Source organism: Cannabis sativa, chromosome 9 (genome assembly GCF_029168945.1).
Source record: "Cannabis sativa cultivar Pink pepper isolate KNU-18-1 chromosome 9, ASM2916894v1, whole genome shotgun sequence".
In the NCBI taxonomy this organism is placed as follows: Eukaryota; Viridiplantae; Streptophyta; class Magnoliopsida; order Rosales; family Cannabaceae; genus Cannabis; species Cannabis sativa.
The window spans coordinates 27,245,090-27,269,619 of record NC_083609.1 but is presented as its reverse complement, the minus strand read 5'-3'; the positions used below and the strand labels follow the sequence as shown (position 1 = coordinate 27,269,619).

General features: G+C 37.5%; 1 long non-coding RNA gene and 1 other non-coding gene across 2 annotated transcripts; both read right to left on the bottom strand.

The window, feature by feature from the left end:
* Nucleotides 1-272: 272 nt before the first annotated feature.
* Nucleotides 273-380, bottom strand: LOC115711816 (small nucleolar RNA R71). The gene has a single exon (XR_004010686.2). It is a non-coding gene; the product is annotated as a small nucleolar RNA R71 (small nucleolar RNA).
* A 17,789-nt stretch (nucleotides 381-18,169) lies between these two features.
* On the bottom strand, nucleotides 18,170-20,514 carry LOC133031084 (uncharacterized). The gene is made up of 2 exons (XR_009684590.1): nucleotides 19,476-20,514; nucleotides 18,170-18,400 (listed from the first exon to the last, which is right to left on the bottom strand). It is a non-coding gene; the product is annotated as an uncharacterized LOC133031084 (long non-coding RNA).
* Nucleotides 20,515-24,530: the final 4,016 nt, after the last annotated feature.

The following is a 24,530-nucleotide window of genomic DNA, read 5'->3' as shown; positions in this document are numbered from 1 at the left end:
GAATTCAAACCTGCCATGATTCAACTCTTGCCAAATTTCCATGGTTTAGAAAATGAAAATCCTTATGTGCATATTAGGGAATTTGAGGATGTGGTAGCCACTTGTTATAACCAAGCTAATATCGCGGATACTGTGCGATTAAAGTTTTTTCCCTTCTCTTTGAAGGATAATGCTAAAAGCTGGTTATACTCTCTTAGACCAAGGTCTATTGGAACATGGGAAGAAATGACATCATCATTCTTTCACAAATACTTCCCTAACCACAAGACCAATGGTTTAAAAAGGCAGATTTCTACCTTTTCCCCAAAAGACAATGAAACTCTTTATCAAGTCTGGGAAAGGTTTAAAGAACTGTTAACTCTTTGTCCCCACCATGGTTATGAAAAACGGCGCCTAGTTAGTTATTTCTATGAAGGCCTCACTAGTCGTGAACGCCAGTTTATAGAAATGATGTGCAATGGTGAATTCCTCCAAAAAGATCCTGAAGAAGCCTTTGAATATCTCAATGAGCTTGCAGAAAAATCTCATACTTGGACTGGTCCAAGTGCTACTGAAAGCACTAATAGAAATCGACCAGCAGGAATTTACCAACTAAGGGAGGAGGACAGTCTCAAAGCCCAAGTTGAGTCCTTAACAAAGCAACTTGAGGCCTTTAAAAAAAAAGTGGGCAAGGACTGAATATGGTTGCCAAAGCAGAAATACATGAGCCATGTTTTGTGTGTGGAGAATCGGATCATTTAGCTAAGGATTGTTTAGCCTTTAGAGAAATGAAGGGGGTTTATGAAGAGCAATGCAATGCCTTACGGACCTACAATAAGCCATTCTAATACGTACAACTCTGGTTGGAGAAACCACCCAAATTTCAGCTGGAAAGATCCCAACCAAGCACAATCTTCCGGAGGGCAATGGAGAAATGAGCACCAAAATCAACCGTCAAAAGCTCAGCCTGCTCCTCAATACAATTCTCCACCTCAAAGGAGTTCTCTTGAGAACACCTTTCAATCATTTATGGAGGAGCAAACTAAAATAAATCGCCAAATGATGGAAGAAATCAAAGAAATGAAGAGTCAATTTTCAAAATTGACTGGGTCCTTGGCTATTTCTGAAAGAGGCAAACTTCCTTCTCAGCCTCAATTCAATGCACAAGGGCAACATACGGCTCAAACCTCCAGCTCTAATGATCAAATAGTTAAGGAGGCTAATGCCATCACAACTAGAAGTGGTAAAACTTTGGAAGATCAACCAATAGCAGCTACCACTTCAAAATCTCCACATATTGTCCCTGAAAGTGTGCCATCCAATGCTTCTGCAAAAGTTCCATTTCCCCAGGCTTTGAGACCTGCTGGGAAAAATCTTGAAAATTGAGGAGAAATCCTTGAGCACTTGACACAAGTGAAGATTAATCTTCCTTTGCTTCACGTCATCAAACAAGTGCCAGCCTATGCTAAAATCATCAAGGATCTTTGCACTGTAAAAAGGAAGCATCATGTCAAAAAGACTGCTTTCTTGACTGAGCAAGTTAGTGCGGTAATTGAACAAAAGACACCGCTAAAATACAAAGATCCTGGCTGTCCCACCATTTCTTGTCAAATCGGGACTCATGAATTTAGTCAAGCTTTGCTAGACTTAGGAGCGAGTGTTAATCTCATGCCTTATTCTGTCTACTCGCAACTTGGTCTTGGTGAAATCAAGCCTACTTCTGTTGTCTTACAGTTGGCTGATCAGTATATCAAGAAGCCTCGGGGAATTGTTGAGGATGTTCTTGTTCAAGTTGACAAATTCTATTACCCCGTGGACTTTCTTATCCTGGATACTCAATCTGTGGTTAACATGGAATCCAAAATCCCTATCATACTTGGAAGACCTTTCCTCGCTACAGCTAATGCCCTTATTAACTGTAGGAATCGTCTAATGAAGATATCTTTTGGGAATATGACTCTTGAGGTCAATATTTTTCATGTTGCAAAGCAACCACATGAGGATGATGAGTGTTATCAGACATTTTTGATTGACACGCTCATTTCTGAGGAGATTCAATTGCAAAAAAATTCTGATGATCTTGATGAACTCTTCTCAGTTTCTGAAAGTTCTGGTTTTAATGAGTCCATTAATGAAATTTCTTGTTATAAAGACTCACAAAACGGAAGAGCAAAGTTTTGGCAACCTCGCTTTGAAGAGCTACCTGGTGAAAGGGAAAAGCCAAAACCTTCTGCTGAAGAGGTTCCCACTGTTAAGCTAGCCCAACTACCTGAGGGTTTAAAACATGTTTTCTTAGGAGATGGTGATACCTTTCCTGTTATCATCTCGTCCAAACTTGATCCTTCACAGGAAATGCAACTAGTCAAGCTACTAAAGAAGCATAAACCTGCATTAGGTTGGACGTTTGCTGATATTAAAGGTATTAGCCCTTTAATTTGCTCCCATAGAATCAAGTTGGAGGAGGGAGCAATCCCTCGAAGAGATCCTCAAAGAAGACTAAACCACACCATGAAAGAAGTTGTAAAAACTGAAGTGTTGAAGCTTTTGGATGCTAACATCGCTTATCCAGTGGCTGATAGCAAATGGGTCAGTCCAATTCAGGTAGTACCCAAGAAATCGGGTGTAACTGTTATTGAAAATGACAAAGGGGCCCTTGTTCCCACAAGGTCTGTGACGGGTTGTCGTATGTGCATTGATTATCGAAAGTTGAATGCTGCAACCCGTAAGGATCATTTCCCACTTCCATTTATTGACCAAATCCTTGAACGTGTGGCTGGGCATCCTTTTTATTGCTTTCTTGATGGCTATTCAGGCTATTATCAAATTGAGATTGCATTGGAGGATCAAGATAAGACCACTTTTACATGTCCTTTCGGTACTTATGCTTTTCGGCATATGCCATTTGGACTGTGTAATGCACCAACCACCTTCCAAAGGTGCATGATGAGCATTTTCAGTGACATGGTTGAAAAATGTATGGAAGTATTCGTGGATGATCTAACAGTCTTTGGAAGTTCTTTTGAAACATGCCTTCTTAATTTAGAAGCTGTTTTAACACGATGTATTGAGAAAGGTCTTGTACTCAATTGGGAGAAATGCCATTTCATGCTATCTTCAGGCATAGTCTTGGGACACATTGTCTCCGAAAGAGGGATTGAGGTAGATCAGTCTAAGATTGATCTCATTTCTAATTTGCCCACTCCGAAGACTGTCAAAGATGTTAGATCTTTTCTTGGGCATGCTTGTTTTTATAGGAGGTTCATCCAAAACTTTTCAATGATTTCTCGTCCACGCTGTAACCTCCTAGCCAAAGATGCTAATTTTGAGTGGACACAAAAGTGTGAGGATGCATTCCGAACACTTGTTGCAAAATTAACGTCCGCTCCTATCATACAGTCACCTGATTGGAATTTGCCTTTTGAAATCATGTGTGATGCAAGCAATTTTGTTGTTGGAGCTGTTTTGGGACAACGAAGGGAGGGGAAACCTTTTGTTGTCTATTATGCAAGTCGAACTCTTAATAGTGCTCAAATGAACTATTCCACTACTAAAAAAGAGTTGCTTGCTGTTGTCTTTGCTCTTGACAAATTTCGAGCTTACTTGATTGGTTCACCTATTACGATCTTCACAGATCATTCTGCCCTTAAGTACCTCCTTTCCAAAAAGGATACTAAGGCACACTTAATACGGTGGATCCTTCTATTGCAAGAATTTGACATCACAATCAAAGACAAGAAAGGTGTTGAGAATGTCGTCGCAGATCACTTGTCTCGACTTGAATTTAGTTATTCTGCTGATGATCCACCTATTCGTGATGATTTCCCCGATGAACAACTGCTTGCTGTTACTAAGTTACCGTGGTATGCACACATAGTTAACTACTTAGTAACAGGTGAACTTCCTTCTGAGTGGAGTTCACAAGATAGACGCAAGTTTCTGGTCGAGGTTCGCAATTTCTATTGGGATGATCCATACTTGTTCAAGTATTGCCCCGATCAGATCATGCGAAGATGCATCCCTGATGATGAGGTGTCTAGTGTTTTGAACTTTTGTCACAATGATGCTTGTGGTGGTCACTTCTCTGTGAAGAAAACTACTGCAAAAATCTTACAGTGTGGCCTTTATTGGCCCACTTTGTTCAAAGACACCAACGAATTTTGTCGTTCATGTGTGAGGTGCCAAAAGTTAGGCTCTCTATCTCGTCGTCACATGATGCCCTTGAACCCTATTCTTGTGATTGAGATATTTGATTGTTGGGGGATAGATTTCATGGGACCATTTCCATCATCTTCTAGTTACCTTTACATTCTCCTTGCTGTGGATTGTGTTTCTAAATGGGTTGAGGTTGTACCTTGTCGAACCAATGATAATGCAACAGTTACCAAGTTCTTGAAGGAAAATATTTTGTCAAGGTTCGGTACGCCTCGAGCTATCATTAGTGATCAAGGCACACACTTTTGCAACAAGTCTTTTGAGGCTCTCATGCGGAAGTACGGTGTACTCCATAAGGTTGCTAATTCTTACCATCCGCAGACCAATGGACAAGCGGAGTTAGCCAATAGGGAGATAAAACAAATTCTAGAAAAAACGGTAAATCCAGACAAAAAAGATTGGTCTTCTCGTCTTCTTGACGCTCTCTGGGCATACCGTACTGCTTTCAAATCCCCTATTGGGATGTCTCCCTATCGGCTTGTTTATGGGAAAGCCTGTCATTCGCCTGTTGAACTCGAGCATAAGGCATATTGGGCTGTCAAAGCCTTTAATTTTGATCTTAGTGCTGCAGGCATTAGTCGCAAACTCCAGCTGTCTGAAATTGAGGAGTTGAGAAATGAGGCATATGATAATTCTAGGATCTACAAGAAAAAAATGAAAGCTGCTCATGATAAACAGATCTTCCGAAAGAATTTTGAGGTGAATCAAAAGGTGTATCTTTATGATTCTCGGTTGCATTTCCACCCAGGTAAGTTGAGATCGCGGTTGACTAGCCCATTTGTGGTGAAACAAGTTTTTCCCAACGGTTCTGTTGAAGTTGAGGACCCAACTGATGGGAGAATTTTTAGAGTCAATGGCCAGAGATTGAAGCATTACATCGAGAGTGTGAGTCATGTGGAAGAGGTCCTTCTTAAGGACCCTATTTATACACTCTGAGTTGTTCATTTCTTTTACATGTTTTATTTTATTTATTTTATTTTATATATATATATATTTTCTGTTAGTTTTGTGTGTTTTCATTTTTGTTTGTTTTGGGTTTGTTTTGTGTTATCAGGTTGTTTCAATTACCGCCCCGTCGATATTGTCATCTTTCAGGTGTTCTCTTTCCCCTATCTTTCTCATTGCATATTTATTTTGACATTGAGGACACTGTCTGATTTTCGGTTGGGGTGGTAAGCTGTGGTGAGCTTTCATTTGGAGAATTACATTGTTGTGTTGAATTTTTAAGTCAAATTTTCTCAAAATTTTCCAGGCATGATTGAAACATTCTATTTGAGTTGGTTTTTGCTATGTTGAGCTATTAAGGAGTGATTTTCAGAGTTCTTTAATGCACTTTCCAAACATGTGGTAAGATGGTTGTTAACACAAATAGTTGAGAAAATTTTCAAGCTTAAAGTTTTTCATTTTTTTTTTGGTGAGTTGTGAGAGTTGAGAAAACGACTTTGTGAACTTTTATTGATCATTTGAGTTGGTCAAATTAGATTTTTGGAATTTAAACACATGACATATACCGGAGGGATAATTTCATTTGTTAAAAGAGCCTTTGTTGTAATGTTATTTTTTTTTTGTTCGTGTATTTTTTATGTTGCCTCTTGTAAAAAAAAAATCAAAAAAAATCAAAATCAAAAATAATAAAAAAAAAAGAACAAGAGCAACATTTCGTTATTGTGTTTCCTTTTTTATTTTCAAAAAAAAAAAATTGTTCCATATAAAAAAAAAAGAATAAAATGAATGAAAGAAACATCACTTCATGTGTTTCTTAAAAAAAAAATGTTTTTTTTTTTTTTCTATATTTATAATTTTCTTTTAGTTGGCTCTTTATTCTTCAAGTCTCTTGTGTAAATCCCAAAGGTTATTTGTCATTTAAATTCTAATTATTTGATTTGCCTATCATGTGATCAATATTTGTTCAAATTGTTTGTCCTAAAAAGTTTGTCCTCTCTCATTTGAGTGTTAATTGTTACAATTCCAACTCCAAGAGTGTCACCTCTACCATTAAAAAAATACTTTGACTGCCTGTGAGGAAATTGGAGTTGAGACCTTTAAGCTTTTGAAGTTTTTCAATACAATTTGTGTTATGGCTTGTCGTAAGAAATGGATATGGTTTGGTGCACACACCCACAACTCTAGGATTACAACTGAGTAGTTTGCATAGCAATTTCGGATTTCTTGATGATAATTCTTTTATGTTTGGCTAGTTTTGTTTGGTTTGACTTGATTATTCAGCTTGATAATTTTTTTTTCCGCTTGAATTGTTAGGGACTAGCAATAAGCTGGTTGGGGATTGTGATTGGAGCATAAAAATACAGTTTTATTGCCTTAAAATACAAAAATAAACTAAGTTTTACTTAGTATTTTCATTTAATTAATATGATATATTATTTATATGGAAATATTGAGTTTTAATTTAATTTGTTTTATTTTGTAGAGAAGTTGACTATATATGCCAAAGAAATAAAATAAAGTGATGAAGAAGCCCAATTCCCTTTTAGCTCAGTCCAAGTTGTTGACATTTGAAGCTGATTTGGAGCTAAGCCAATTGATCCAAGCCATATCTCCTTGCTGTTATGTGTCACTTATGTTGCTAAAGTTGTTCACACGCACAAGTTCCAAAGAATATCAATTATCTTCACTTGGTCAGTACCAATTCAATAACACAATTAATTTTAAATATTTTGTTTTGAAAGCATAGAGCAACGATTATGGAGAAAAATTTGATATTGCATTAACCAAATCAAATCAATTTAATTCTATTTATTTAGAATTTCATTGACAGATTTTTACCTACCATCTTGAGGGAGTGAGATTTATAAATAGGTTGATATTGTAAAAGCAAAGGACCTTGGAGTGTGTAATTTTTCATTGGCAAAAACTATAGCAAATTTTAGTTTTATTTTATCTATCTCTTCTCATATTTTCTTTTTAGATTATTGTGAGAATGGCTAGCATTTTTGGCTAGTTTCCTAGATAAGGTAAAGGATGATCTTATATGTGAGGTAATATTTACTTGTGTTTTGATTCACCAAGTGCTTAAAGTTTATACATTTGAGTAGTATATTTTTCTTCTATTTTTTATCTCTATATTAATATATTTTTCTATTTAGTATTATATAGAAATAGTCATGCTTTTTCTATGTGAATATGATTAGGATAAATATATATTAATATTATAATTTTATGATTAATCTCTTATTGCATTATTACCAAACAAAAGGTATATTGTCATTCTTAGATTTTTCATAAGATTATTTTCTACAATCTTAATGTGAGAATTTTATATTACTCAAATACATTTTTTTTATTATATGTTCTTCAAGTTTTATCTTCCGATTAAATTATTGGGAAGTGAATAATTTAATTGTGTTATATGTGTGAATCAAAACCCAAATAAATGAGCCAAACATATAGGTGATTCTTGAAACCTTATCATTTTTGTTATTATAATTTTCTACCGATTTTATTTGCTTTAAATTTATTTTCAAAATTTTCTCAAAAACCACCAACAATTTATTTACTTTTTGCGCTTAAAGTTCTACTAATCACTTTTTGATAAGATATCTCTCTGTGGACACGACGGCCCATGCTACACTACAACAACCGCTTTGTGAAGACATGTTTGGGTGTAATCACCTTTTCAGGGCATTGGTAAAGTTTACTAGTATCGGATGTACGGAGTATACATCGGAAGGGACCGATATTGAACTTCGATTAGATTTATTAAAATTTACCGTAATATCTATTCAATTCAATATCACCCGTTGATCCTAGATCAAATGATCTTAATCCTGATATGGTTAGGTTCGATCTCAAGTGTATTATACATGTTCTTTGATTTGTTAGTTAAGCCTACTTTTGGGTCAGGGTGATACGTACATTTTGGGAACATGATAGTATAATTGAGTGAGAGCGCTAACATAAATATGGAGTCTATAACTTCTATAGGAATTTAGAAGTGAATCGATGATATCCTTCGAGCTTGGCTAAACAGAGATAAATGGTGGAGATCTCATTTCACTTCGCTGAAATATCATTTATACGGAGCTAAGTGTTTTAAGGATAAAATACATTGAAGGTGTAACGGTAATTTAGTGCCTATTCAATGTAGATCATCTATTAGAGGGTCATTGATCATATTAGGATTATAACAATGGATAATTAATAGCATATCTATATCGTGGAACATATTGAGCGTTCTATATGACTGAGAGTGCAATTCCAAGTTCTAAGTGTAGATTCAATAAGGAATTAATAAGTTAGGGAATTTACTTGGTAAATTCGGTTCGACTTATTGGAAGCTCGATTTATATAGGCCCATGGTCCCCATACTAGTTGAGACCATACTACTTGTAAGCTCAGTTAATTGATTTTAATTAATCAATTATAATTCTAAAGTTAGACTATGTCTACTTTATGAATTTTCACTAAGCAAGGGCGAAATTGTAAAGAAAAGAGATTCTAGGTTTATTTATTAATTAAGAGACTTTATATGTCTAAATTAATAAATATATTAAATGACAATATTATTTAATAATTAATTTTTATTATTAAATAATAAAATTGGCAATTAATGGTTAATTGGAAAATTGGCATTTTTGAGAAAATGGGATTGAAAAATAACAAAATGGGAAAGTTGCAAAGTGAGGCCCAATTTCCTTATATGGCCGGCCACTATGCAAGCCTTTTACCATTTATTTTTTTATTATTTTAATGCCATACAATTCTAACCTAAACCTAGTTGGCATTTTATAAATAGAAAGTGTTGGCTTCAGGAAACTATGACTTTCATATTGTTCCTTTCAGAGAAAAGCCATAGCCGCCCCTCTCTCTTCTTCTTCTTCTGAATTTCGAAATACCTTGAGTGAATGAGAAAGTGTAGAATCCAAACAACAAGAAGGAGAATCAGCATCAAAGGAAGGAGAGAAAGAGTTCCAGGTTCAGATCTTGATTATGCTCTACTACAAAAAGGAATCAAGGGCTAGAGATCTGAACGGAAGGAGTCATTATATTCCGCTGCACCCAATGTAAGGTTTCCTAAACTTTATATGTGTTTATTTCATTGTTTTAGAATTCATATTAGGTTGTTAATAAAACATACATGGTAGTAAATCTAGATCCTGGTAAAATATTTCCAACATGTTTCCCAGCCGTCGATCTACAAAACCCTGAAGTCTGGTCGCCAGATTCCTCGCGCGTGGGGCTCACGCACTGCCTGAAGCATCTACGCGTTTTCCCACGCACCGGTGCGTGGAGGCACGTGTGATGGCATCTTCGACGGTGTTCTTTTGTCGGTTCTTTACTCTGTTCTTCTAAGCCCACTCGCATCTATTTAAGGTTGTAATTCGGTATTTTTTATGCCTTCTTCATATTTGGGTGTTCATTCTTTGGTGTTCTTTTTACTCCTTTTCTTTGTCAATTGTGTTTGCTTTTGAGATTATGGCGGAGATAAAATCAGATTCAAAATAAGTCATTGTTTCTGATGTGGTTCACGTGATGTCTAAAATCACGGACCATAAGTTGATTGGTTCGAATTATTTGGAATGGAGTAAGACGATTCGATTGTATTTGAGGAGTAATGACAAAGATGATCACTTGACTGGCGATCCTCCCAAAGAAACAAACGATTCAAGGAAAATATGGCTCCGTGAGGATGCTCGCTTGTTCCTTCAAATTTAAAATTCTATCGATAATGAGGTAATTAGTTTGATTAATCATTGTGAATTGGTTAAAGAACTAATGGATTACTTGGAGTTTTTGTATTCTGGCAAAGACAACATATCTCGCATATATGATGTTTGCAAAGCCTTTTATCGTGCGGAGAAAAAAGATAAGTCTCTTATGACTTATTTTATGGCTTTCAAGAAAACGTATGAAGAACGTAATGTAATATTACCCTTTAGTCTTGATGTAAAAGTTCAACAGCGCCAACGAGAGCAGATAATTATTATGAGCTTTCTTGCAGGACTCTCATTTGAATTTGACTCTGTAAAGTCACAAGTTCTCTCTAGTTCTGATATCTCCTCTTTACAAGATGTGTTTACTCATGTTCTTCGCACAAAAACTACCTCTTCAAATCCTCTAAATAGCACCTTAGTGAGTCGTAATAATTATGCACCGGAAAAAAAAAACTCTACTCTAAGTGGATTCAAAGGAGGTAATTCATAAGGACCTAATAATCGAACACCAAATTCTGGGAGCATCATGTGCAATTATTGTAAGAAACCAGGCCACACCAAGTTTGAGTGTAGGAAGTTACAGTTTAAGAATCGACAACAACACTCTGCTAATATTGCAAGCACTAGTGATGCATCTGACAAATCAGTCCTTATTTCTACTGATGAATTTGCCAAGTTCTCAAGGTATCAGGAAACACTTAAGTCTTCATCTTCTTCTGTCACTGCGATTGTTGATTCAGGTAACTCTAATGCATGCCTTCTTTCCAAATCCTCAAAATGGGTCATTGATTCTGGTGCCACAGATCATATGACAGGTATTAATTCTAGTCTCTTTTCCAATTTTCAGTCTCATAGTCCCACTTCTATTGTCACCTTAGCTGATGGATCAACAGCTTCTGTCCTTGGATCTGGCACTATTGTTCCTACACCTATGCTCACTTTGTCATCAGTCTTACATTTACCTGATTTGTCCTTTAATTTTCTTTCTATTAGTCAACTCACTCGTAATCTAAATTATTGCATCTCATTCTTTCTTGATCATTGTTTATTTCAGGATCTTATGACGAAGAACATTATTGGTAAAGTACATGAATCTGGTGGCTTGTATGTTCTTGACCCACTTCTGCCAACCTCTATTGCTTAGTCGAGTGTTGCTTCCACTTTTGAGGCTCATTGTCGTTTAGGTCATCCATACCTTCCTTTGGTCAAGAAACTTTGTCCCCAATATAGTAAGCTATCTTCATTAGATTGTGAGTCATATCAGTTTGCCAAACATCATCGTGTCAGTTTGAGTCCTCGAGTCAATAAACGTGCTAGTGTTCCTTTTGAGTTAGTTCATTCTGATGTTTGGGGTCCTTCTCCTATTTTGTCTCAACCTGGATTCAGGTGTTTGCTTACTTTTGTGGATGATTATTCTCGTGTAACTTGGTTATATTTAATGAAAAATCGTTCTCAGTTGTTTTCTATATTCTATGCTTTTTGTGCTGAGATTCAAAATCAATTTAATGTATCTGTTCGTACTTTGAGATGTGATAATGCCAAAGAGTACACATCTGCTCAATTTCAATCTTACATGACCTCTAATGTAACGCCCTAAATAATCAGGCACGCTACCCAATATACTTATGAAACTCTAATCCCTTAATCGGCATTACTAATCAAAATAGCGCAGAATTTAAACTTTTATATTAAACAGAATGAAAATAAACTTGTAATATATTTAAACTTTCAAAACAGTTGGGATCCCAAAAAATAATTACAAACTTATTACAAGTCTTTTCTTTCTAGCCGACCTAAGCGGCAAAACAGAATTCAAAAGTTCAACACTGATAGACCCTTAACCCGCTTGGTCTGATATGGCTTGAACATGTACATTCTTCGTTTTGCTCCTCAAACTCATGGTTGATCAGCCACTGACTTACCCTTTCCTGCACAGTAGAGCACCCGTGAGCCAAGCCCAGCAAGACAGTATAAATCATAACAAATATAATATGCTCATCATGCTATTTAAACAGTAATGCCATTCATATATGTCTGTGTGTCACAGACCTGCATGTCACACTCACATGCCTATTTATGTCTACGTGGCCTAGGCCTATGTGTTGCGCTCACACATCTATATATATCTACGTGGCGTAGACCTACGTGTTGCTCTCACACGTCTAATTACAATAAGGCCTTAGAATAGTTCATCTCGGTTCTAGATACCGAGTCCAACTTGATTATGCCTTGACACATAACCCTTAATCTCAATATGTATCACATAATTATTAGTGCCACTGCACTATTTGTCTATTTGCTATAGACCTGCATGTTACGCTCACATGCCTATTTATGTCTACGTGGCGTAGACCTACGTGTTGCTCTCACACGTCTATATACAATAAGGCCTCAGTAGGGTTTACCTCGGTTCTGATTATCGAGCATAACCTGGTTATGCCTTGCTCGCATAACCCTATTCATGTATATACGTAATCCATGTATTACGTTCTTTCGGTGGTTTATCCTGGTGATATATACCAGGTCTAACCCAGTTATGTCTTAAACACATAACTTCTAACATACATGCGTGTATTCAATATTTACTACAACATATATAATCTTAGGGTAATAACCCTAACTTGCATACTATGTAATCACGCATATAATACACTTCTATATACTTAGATGACATTTACTAAGAGTATCAACCCTGACTCATGCTTTCACTGGACTCATAATATTCTAGGGTAATAACCCTAGACCGCATCAAAATTAAACTCAAGGTATTAGCTTACCGAGTCTAGTTTAATTATGCCTTAAGCGCATAATTCATAATTCCAATATATAGATATATCCGACATGGCATAGTATTACACAACATATATCACTAGGGTAATAACCCTAGGCTATTAAACCGCTCATGTTAGGGTAATAACCCTAATCCTAGTTGCAATTACTCACATATATCATATTCAACATAAGCGCCACCGCGCATACTCTACGTGCAAAATACTGTCTTACCTATTGTCCCGCAATAACAGAGATTCCAAACCCCTGGGTGCTCCCGATCAGGTGTCGGTAATCCTAGTCACACAATCCGGGATTTCACAAATAGGGTTAATCCCCAATTTCACTTTCACAAAATATAAACATGGCATTCAAAACATAGATAATCAAATAGAGCTCGGAACGAGCTTTCCAACGATATAAAGAACATCCCAAACGGAGTCCCGAGTCAAAAGTTATGGCCAAAACAAAATTGAGAAAACAGAATTTCTCACTGCCAAATCCAGTCGCGACGGCCGAAAATCCCGTCGCGACGACTGGGTTTAGAACACCCCAAAACTCCATTTTTAAGGTCTTAAAATGCCAACCTTTCCTAGATTTCGAACCCCAACCAAACAGAGGGTAAAAACGCATAATAAGGCTCAAAAATCACAACCCAAATGCATCTAAATTCTCATTGCAAAAGCCAAAAATTCAGATTGCATAAACACAACAAAATCATGCTCAAACTAAGCAAATTCCAAGCTCAAGAACAAGAGCTTCATCTTCAGCCATTTAAACAATTTTCCAGCCAACACAACATCACAATAACACATGATTCAATATTAGAAAGTACCCTAGAATCAAAATCCATGCTCAAGAACTTAAATCCAAAGATTAACACACTCAATTCATCAAGATTAACACTCATGCAATCAAGAGCATTAAGACTTAGAAAACATGCTTCTCAACCAACAAATTCAGCAACAACAATCAAAATTAAAAGCTGTAAAACTACCTCAAATATAGCTAGAACTCCCTTCAATTCCAAGCTCAAAAACCCACAAATTTGAAGCTCCAATTCAAGCAAATTTCTTTCCAAAATCAAAGTTGAAAAAGATAGGTTTAGAGAGATAGAGAGAGAGGGACGGGTAACAAGGATTAGAAACCAAAAAATCAATTTTCTCTTTCCTTAAAAATCCATTTCTATCAAAACATATCATTAAAGGTCAAAAGACTGAAATGCCCCTAGGGCCAATTTTCACCTACTCACACATACAAGGGCATTCTAGTCATTCCCTACTCATTTATTTCCAAATAAATTTCAGATTATTCATCAATAATAAGAATGCCAATTATTTCAATCCCAAATGAATTTCGGGCCCGAACCCGGTTCGGCCCGAAACACCCGGTTGTGACTATACCGCGCCAACCTGTCAGAACACACCTGAAAAGACAACACAGGCATACTATATAATAATATAGTTCTATTAAGCACGTAATTAAATTAATCTCAACAATTTACCCTTCTCGGGTCATAATTACCAAAATGCCCCTGGCTCACCAACGGGGTCTTTAACATTTTAAATTTCATATAATTTCACATATATTGAACTATATAATAATATAATTCCTCAATTAACTCATTATTATCTAATTAGGGCTTTGCTAATCATTTTCTTAATTCTGGGTATTACAATTACCCCCTCCTTATAGAAATTTCGTCCCGAAATTTACCTGAACAACTCCGGATATTTCTGCTGCATATCCGTCTCGAGTTCCCAGGTTGCCTCTTCTACCTTTCTGTTCCTCCACAGTACTTTCACCAGTGCCACAGTCTTGCTTCTCAAGACTTTCTCTCTTCTATCAAGTATCTGCACTGGTTGTTCCTCATATGATAAGTCTGGCTGAAGTTCCAATGCCTCATAACTCAGAACATGGGACGAGTTCGAGACATACTTCTGAAGCATTGAAACGTGAAACACGTTATGTACAGCTGCCAGCGCTGGGGGCATAGCCAACCTGTACGCTACTTGCCCTATCCTTTCAAGGATTTCAAAAGGTCCAATGAACCTCGGGCTAAGTTTTCCCTTCTTCCCAAAGCGTTTTATGCCTTTCATCGGAGATATTCAGAGAAATACCAGGTCCCCGACCTGAAAATCAATATCTCAACGCTTTGGATCGGCATAACTCTTCTACCTACTCTGAGCCGCGAGCATTCACGCTCTAATCTTGTTAACTGCCTCACTTGTTTTCTGAACAGCTTCGGGACCCAAGAACTTTCTTTCACCCACTTCATCCCAGTGAATGGGCGATCTACACTTTCCTCCATATAAAAGCTCATAAGGGCCATCCCGATTGTTGCTTGATAGCTGTTATTATAAGAGAACTCGATCAGGGGAAAGTACTTTACCCATGATCCCTCAAAGTCAAGCACACATGCCCGTAACATGTCTTTTAATATCTGTATAGTCCTCTCAGATTGCCCCTCCGTCTGAGGATGAAATGTCGTGCTGAACTTTAACTCAGTACCCATAGCTCGATGTAGATTCTCCCAGAATCTTGATGTAAACTTCAGATATCTATCTGAAATAATGTACTTTGGGACACCATGAAGACGAACAATTTCTCTGACATATAACTCAGCATACTGGTCAATGGAGAAATTTGTCCGAACAGGTAAGAAGTGAGCAGACTTTGTAAACCTGTCCACTATGACCCACACAGAGTCAAATTGTCCCGTGGTTCTAGGTATACCTACCACGAAGTCCATAGCAATATCTTCCCATTTCCACTCTGGTATGTTCATTGGCTGCAGTAACCCTGCAGGTTTCTGATGCTCAGCCTTAACTTGCTGACAGGTAAGACATCTTGCAACATACTCAGCAATGTCATTCTTCATGCCTGGCCACCAAAACATGGTTTTCAGGTCTTGGTACATCTTTGTCGACCCTGGATGAACTGAATAAGGAGTCGTGTGAGACTCATCCATGATCTCTTTCTTGATGTTCTCATCCATAGGCACACAAACTCGATTCCCAAATCTCAACATTCCCGTTTCATCCACTGAAAAATCACTAGCTTTCCCAGCCAAAACCCTAGCTTGGGTTTTTATCAATTCCGAATCTTGCTTTTGTGCTTCTTTAATTCTCTCTAGAAGAGTGGATTGCAGAGTAATATTAGCCAATTGCCCTACAACCAACTCAATCTGAGCTCGAGTCATTTCATTTGCTAACTGTTGAGAGATTTGCTTCACAGTACTCAACTGACTCTGACCCTTTCTACTTAAGGCATCAGCAACCACGTTGGCCTTACCAGGATGATAAAGGATTTCACAATCATAATCCTTCACCAACTCTAGCCAACGCCTCTGTCTCATATTCAGGTCTTTCTGGGTAAAGAAGTATTTCAGACTTTTATGATCAGTGTATATCTCACTTTTCTCGCCATAAAGGTAATGCCGCCAAATATTTAGTGCAAATACCACTGCTGCGAGTTCTAAATCGTGAGTAGGGTACCTCTCCTCGTACTCTTTTAACTGCCGAGAAGCATAAGCTATTACCCTCCCAGCCTGCATAAGCACACAGCCGAGACCCTGTCTCGAGGCATCACAAAATACCACAAACTTTTCCTTATCTGAAGGAAGAGTTAGTACAGGAGCGGTAATCAAGCATTGCTTTAACTCCAGGAAACTTTTCTCACACCGATCTGTCCAAAGAAACTTCAGGTTCTTTCGGGTCAGCCCCGTTAAGGGTACAGGAATCTTTGAAAAACCCTTAACAAACGGGCAATAATACCCAGCTAATCCCAGAAAGCTCCTAACTTCAGTAACTGATTTTGGTGTTGGCCAGTCCCGAACAGCTTCAATTTTAGCCGGATCCACCATGATCCCATCTTTATCTACTACGTGCCCCAAGAAAGAGACACAAGATAACCAGAATTCACCAAGATGTCATCGACTAACACGATCACACATCTGATTAGGTAATCCTAGAACATCCGATTCATATAATCCATATCAAATATAATATGCAACCTTGGCTCATCATTCACCCTAATGGCAATATTGCATTTTGAATATTCTAGATATGATTTGAAAGAGGATCCTTTACCTTGACAGCCACCTCAATTTCCCTGAAGCTTTCTAATACTCCCTGATGTTCCGGAAGCCTCAGCCTTCCATTTGTGATCAGGGTTGCCACTGTCGGTCCCCTTACTGACATTACCACTAGCAGGAGGATTCGATGCCGTGGCGGCATCCTTTGCAGTCTGCTCTTTTGCTACATGTTGCTCAGCCTCCTTAGCAATCAAGGCTAGCTCTACCACTTTCTTATACAAAGCGTCATGTGACGTGGTAATCTTCAAGTCCCGACTGATTGTGGCATTCAATCCTCTCACATATTTCTGTTTCCTAGTGAAATCTGTGGGCACCAGATCACCAGCAAACTTAGATAACCGGTCAAATTCCAGGGTGTATTCGGCCACTGACATCTTTCCCTGAGTAAGCTTCACAAAGTCTTCCATGTGTGAACTTCTCACAGCGATGTAGTAAAACTTTTCCTCAAACAAACTTTTAAATTCTTCCCAGGTCATTATACTGACATCCCGGGTTTGGCCCACGATATCCCACCAGACGCAGGCATGATCTGGTAACATGAAGGCTGCACAGTTCACTCTTTCAGTTCCCGTCACTCCCATATTATCCAGAATACGGGTAATAGTGCTCATCCACTGCTCGGCCTTAATTATATCAAAACCTCCCAGAAAAGTCGGAGGTTGCAGCTTCACGAACCGCTCAAATACCGAGTCCCTATGCGGCATAACAAACCCCTGGTTACCCACCACTGGCATAGGTGCTGGTGGTAACACTTGATCAACAGGGGCAGCCAGTGCCGGTTGCCTTAATCATCGCAACTCTTCTTCTTGACGAAGTATGACACTTCGCATTTCTTTAAACATCTGCTACTATTCAGCAGGAGGATTAGCATTACCAACCCCCGCATTATCCCCTGGATCCTGCGGAGGTGGAGGCGGTGCCGGTGGATTGGTTTGGGTAGCCCCAGGCTCTACTTGCTCGCCCTGTAGTCTAGATGATTGCGGAGGGTCCATTACTAGTACCCATGTAATCAACAACCCCAGCGAGTTAAGCACCAATACCACACTTACGCACTTATTGCCTTAAACCCTAACTTAACTATTTACCCCATACAAATATTTATTAATCATATAGCATTTAAAGCATGGCATCACATAACACATACATACTTTAGATGCTTGCATACTGCCTAAAATGGAAAGCTGTAAACAGATGATCACACATACAGTCAAGTATTTACTCTCAATACTTACTGCACCATGAGTCGAGCTTATCTCTGACGACGAATGTACATGTTCAAATTTGCCCACATGTGAAGTTTAAAAACCTTGGCGCTCTGATACCAAATTGTAATGCCCTAAATAATCAGGCACGCTACCCAATATACTTATGAAACTCTAATCCCCTAATCGGGATTACTAATCAAAATAGCGCAGAATTTAAACTTTTATATTAAACAGAATGAAAATAAACTTGTAATATATTTAAACTTTCAAAACAGTTGGGATCCCAAAAAAATAATTACAAACTTATTACAAGTCTTTTCTTTCTAGTCGACCTAAGCGGCAAAACAGAATTCAAAAGTTCAACACTGATAGACCCTTAACCCGCTTGGTCTGATATGGCTTGAACATGTACATTCTTCGTTTTGCTCCTCAAACTCATGGTTGATCAGCCACTGACTTACCCTTTCCTGCACAGTAGAGCACCCGTGAGCCAAGCCCAGCAAGACAGTATAAATCATAACAAATATAATATGCTCATCATGCTATTTAAACAGTAATGCCATTCATATATGTCTGTGTGTCACAGACCTGCATGTCACACTCACATGCCTATTTATGTCTACGTGGCCTAGGCCTATGTGTTGCGCTCACACATCTATATATATCTACGTGGCGTAGACCTACGTGTTGCTCTCACACGTCTAATTACAATAAGGCCTTAGAATAGTTCATCTCGGTTCTAGATACCGAGTCCAACTTGATTATGCCTTGACACATAACCCTTAATCTCAATATGTATCACATAATTATTAGTGTCACTGCACTATTTGTCTATTTGCTATAGACCTGCATGTTACGCTCACATGCCTATTTATGTCTACGTGGCGTAGACCTACGTGTTGCTCTCACACGTCTATATACAATAAGGCCTCAGTAGGGTTTACCTCGGTTCTGATTATCGAGCCTAACCTGGTTATGCCTTGCTCGCATAACCCTATTCATGTATATACGTAATCCATGTATTACGTTCTTTCGGTGGTTTATCCTGGTGATATATACCAGGTCTAACCCAGTTATGTCTTAAACACATAACTTCTAACATACATGCGTGTATTCAATATTTACTACAACATATATAATCTTAGGGTAATAACCCTAACTTGCATACTATGTAATCACGCATATAATACACTTCTATATACTTAGATGACATTTACTAAGAGTATCAACCCTGACTCATGCTTTCACTGGACTCATAATATTCTAGGGTAATAACCCTAGACCGCATCAAAATTAAACTCAAGGTATTAGCTTACCGAGTCTAGTTTAATTATGCCTTAAGCGCATAATTCATAATTCCAATATATAGATATATCCGACATGGCATAGTATTACACAACATATATCACTAGGGTAATAACCCTAGGCTATTAAACCGCTCATGTTAGGGTAATAACCCTAATCCTAGTTGCAATTACTCACATATATCATATTCAACATAAGCGCCACCGCGCATACTCTACGTGCAAAATACTGTCTTACCTATTGTCCCGCAATAACAGAGATTCCAAACCCCTGGGTGCTCCTGATCAGGTGCCGGTAATCCTAGTCACACAATCCGGGATTTCACAAATAGGGTTAATCCCCAATTTCACTTTCACAAAATATAAACATGGCATTCAAAACATAGATAATCAAATAGAGCTCGGAACGAGCTTTCCAACGATATAAAGAACATCCCAAACGGAGTCCCGAGTCAAAAGTTATGGCCAAAACAAAATTGAGAAAACAGAATTTATCACTGGCAAATCCAGTCGCGACGGCCGAAAATCCCGTCGCGACGACTGGGTTTAGAACACCCCAAAACTCCATTTTTAAGGTCTTAAAATGCCAACCTTTCCTAGATTTCGAACCCCAACCAAACAGAGGGTAAAAACGCATAATAAGGCTCAAAAATCACAACCCAAATGCATCTAAATTCTCATTGCAAAAGCCAAAAATTCAGATTGCATAAACACAACAAAATCATGCTCAAACTAAGCAAATTCCAAGCTCAAGAACAAGAGCTTCATCTTCAGCCATTTAAACAATTTTCCAGCCAACACAACATCACAATAACACATGATTCAATATTAGAAAGTACCCTAGAATCAAAATCCATGCTCAAGAACTTAAATCCAAAGATTAACACACTCAATTCATCAAGATTAACACTCATGCAATCAAGAGCATTAAGACTTAGAAAACATGCTTCTCAACCAACAAATTCAGCAACAACAATCAAAATTAAGAACTGTAAAACTACCTCAAATATAGCTAGAACTCCCTTCAATTCCAAGCTCAAAAATCCACAAATTTGAAGCTCCAATTCAAGCAAATTTCTTTCCAAAATCAAAGTTGAAAAAGATAGGTTTAGAGAGATAGAGAGAGAGGGACGGGTAACAAGGATTAGAAACCAGAAAATCAATTTTCTCTTTCCTTAAAAATCCATTTCTATCAAAACATATCATTAAAGGTCAAAAGACTGAAATGCCCCTAGGGCCAATTTTCACCTACTCACACATACAAGGGCATTCTAGTCATTCCCTACTCATTTATTTCCAAATAAATTTCAGATTATTCATCAATAATAAGAATGCCAATTATTTCAATCCCAAATGAATTTCGGGCCCGAACCCGGTTCGGCCCGAAACACCCGGTTGTGACTATACCGCGCCAACCTGTCAGAACACACCTAAAAAGACAACACATGCATACTATATAATAATATAGTTCTATTAAGCACGTAATTAAATTAATCTCAACAATTTACCCTTCTCGGGTCATAATTACCAAAATGCCCCTGGCTCACCAACGGGGTCTTTAACATTTTAAATTTCATATAATTTCACATATATTGAACTATATAATAATATAATTCCTCAATTAACTCATTATTATCTAATTAGGGCTTTGCTAATCATTTTCTTAATTCCGGGTATTACATCTAATGCCATGCTTCATGAAACTTCTTCTGTTGATACTGCAACTCAAAATGGTGCCGCAGAACGTAAAAACAAACATCTTTTTGAAACTGCACGTGCCCTTTTGTTTCAAATGAAAGTTCCTAAACCTTTTTGGGTCGATGCAGTTTCCACAGCATGCTTTCTTATTAATCGCATGTCATCCTCTGTCCTTAATGGATGCAGTTTCCCATTTAAAATTCTTTTTCCTAATAAGTCATTGTTTCCAGTTGCTCCTCGAGTATTTGGCATTATTTGTTTTGCTCGCGATGTCTGCCCATTTGTCACCAAATTAGACCCTAAGGCACTAAAGTGTGTCTTTCTTGGTTATTCTCATCTTCAGAACGGTTATAGGTGTTATTGTCCCGATCTCGACAAATATCTTGTTTCTATTGATGTTGCCTTTGTAGAAAATACCCCTTATTTTTCATCTTCCACTACTACTACTAGTCAAGGGGAGGATGATGATTTGTTGGTATATTCTGTCACATCCTCTCCGCCTGCTACATGATCTGACGAGTCTCTTGTTCCTTCACCTACCTCGGTCATAACCCCCACAATGTCTACACCTCCACCCCCTCCACCACCTCCTCCACCTCCACCACTCCCTCGGCCTCCTATAGTGTACACCAGGCGCCCCCCTCCTCCACCTCCTGTTTCATGTCCTGCACCTGTATCTTCGTTATCAGACCCGGAAATCAAAGATGATCTTCCCACTGCAAGGTAAACGCCAATGTACTTTTCCTATTTCTTCTTTTGTTTCTTATAATCATCTCTCCTCTTCTTCTTGCTCCTTTATTGCTTCTCTTGATTCTATCACTATTCCTAAAACTATTCGTGAAGCAATGTCTCATCCTGGTTGGCTTGCTGCAATGATAGAAGAGATGAATGCTTTAGTTGCAAATGGTACTTGGGTCTTGGTTAATTTACCTTCTGGAAAACAGGCCATAGGGTGAAAATGGGTGTTTACAGTTAAATTCAATCTAGATGGAACAATTTCTCGCTTAAAGGCCCATCTTGTTGCCAAGGGTTATGCTCAAACCTATGGAGTGGACTATTGTGATACTTTTTCTCCTGTTGCTAAACTCACATTTGTTCGACTGTTCATTTCCATGGCAGCTACTCATCATTGGCCTTTGCATCAACTTGATATTAAAAATCCTTTTCTTCATGGAGATCTAGGAAGAAGTATATATGGAGCAACCTCCTGGGTTTGTTGCTCAGGGGGAGTTAGGGCGAGTTTATCGTCTTCGCAAATCATTATATGGATTGAAACAAAGCCCTCGTGCTTAGTTTGGGAAATTTAGTCAGGTTTTTGAGAAATTTGGTTTGTTGAAAAGTAAGTCATATCATTATGTATTTTATAAAAGATCAACTGTTGGTATCATTTTGTTAGTGGTGTATGTTGATGACATCGTTATTACTGGAAATGATACTGAAGGCATCTCATCCCTTAAGTCTTTCATTCATACCTAGTTTCACAGGAAAGATTTAGGGGAGCTCAAGTAATTCTTGGGTATTGAAGTTACTCGGAGTAAACAAGGTATTTTTTTGTCTCAAAGAAAGTATGTACTTGATTTGTTAACAGAGATAGGAAAATTGGGAGCAAAACCTTGTAATGCTCCAATGAATCTAGTTGTGCATCTTCCACGTGATGGGGAACCATTTGAAGATCCTGAGAAATATCGCAGATTAGTTGGAAAATTGAATTATCTAACTGTGACTCGTCCAGATATTGTATTCCCGGTTAGGGTCATTAGTCAGTTCATGTCTTCTCAAAACAATTCATCATTGGGCAGCATTAGAGCAAATTTTATGTTACTTGAAAGGAGCACCAGGACGAGATATAATTTACAAGGATCATGGACATACCCAGATTGAGTGTTTCTCTGATGCATATTGGGCAGGCTCCAAGGTAGATAGACGATCCACTTCAGGATATTGTGTATTTGTTGGGGGCAATCTGGTCTCTTGGAAGAGTAAGAAACAAAATGTTGTATCTAGATCCAGTGCTGAATCAGAATATAGAGCTATGGCACAATCTGTGTATGAGGTAATTGTTACAATATTTATTTTACCAGGATCTTAGATCTACTCACAAGTATGTTATTTAAACACCCTAAATATGAACTTTCTAAAACGATAAATTAAACACATATAAAGTTAAGAAAACCTTACATTGATGCAGCGGAATTAATGTCTCCTTCCACTCAGATCTCTAACCCTTGTATCCTTTCTGTAGCAGAGTATAATCAAGATCAAAGCCCGAATGTCCTTCTTCTTCAAGTTTGATCCTTCACAGTCTTCCAATCTATGATTGAGTTACTGCTTGCTGTGTGTGGGCACTTACTCTTTCACTAGGGTTCGAATTTGATGAAGGAGAAAAGAGGAGAGAGGTTTCGACTAGGTATAGAAAGTGGGGAAGGCTCAGTTTTTCTGAAGAGAGAAATTTCTGTCAGAAAGCTTGTGAAAACTTATATAAGCTTACTATTTGACTGAGCCATCACTTTCTATTTATAGGCAACTACTAGGTTTAGGTTATGAATTATTTGGCATTAAAATAATGAAAATATTAATTTGAAAAACCTCATTAAGTGGTCGGCCAAGGTGTAGTAGTGGGCCCCACTTGATTTTGCAGTTTTATCAAATTTTATTTCTATTTTCTCAAAAACGCCAATTTTCCAATTCTAACCTTTTAAATGCCAAAACTAATTATTTAATAACTAAAATAGATTATTAAATAATATTTTCATTTAATTTAATTATTAATTAGACATATAAAGTCCATTAATAAATAAATAAACCTAGAAACTCTTTTCTTTACAATTTCACCCCTGCTTAGTGAAAATTCATAAAATTAGAGATCGTCTAACTTTAGAATTATAACTGATCAATCACGAATCAATTAATGACTCTTATAAGCAGAATGTTCTCAACTAGAATGTGGACCATGGATCTATATGCTGAGCTTCCAAAAAGTGAACCAAATTTACCAAGTAAGTTCCTACTTATTAATTCTTCGTTGAATCCACTCTTAGAACTTAGAATTGCACTCTCAGACTTATATAGAGCATATTGTATGTTCCACGATATCAATATGCTATCTCATTTAACCATTGTTATAATCTTATTGTGATTTAAAGATCCTCTATATAGATGATCTACACGAGATGGGATTTCTCTACCGTTCTCACCCCTCAATGTATTTTTCCCCTTAAAACACTTAGCTACCTGTAAATGGTGTTTAGTGATCTAATGATTAGTCAGTTAAACAAGAGCTCATCCATTTACTTCTATTTGCTAAGCTCTAAGGGAATCATCACTTGACTTCTATACACCAGTAGAAGCTATAGATTCCATATTTATGTTCAGCACTCCCACTCAATCATACTATCATGTTCCCAAAATATACGTATCACCCTGACCTAAAAGTAGGCTTAACTAATAAATCAAAGAACATGAATAGCACTCCTCAGTTGAGCCTAAGCATATCAGGATTTAGATTCTTTTAATCTTAAGATCAGCTACTGATATTGACTTGGAAAGATATATATAACGGTAAGTTTGTAATATCTTAACTTAGTTGCAATATCGG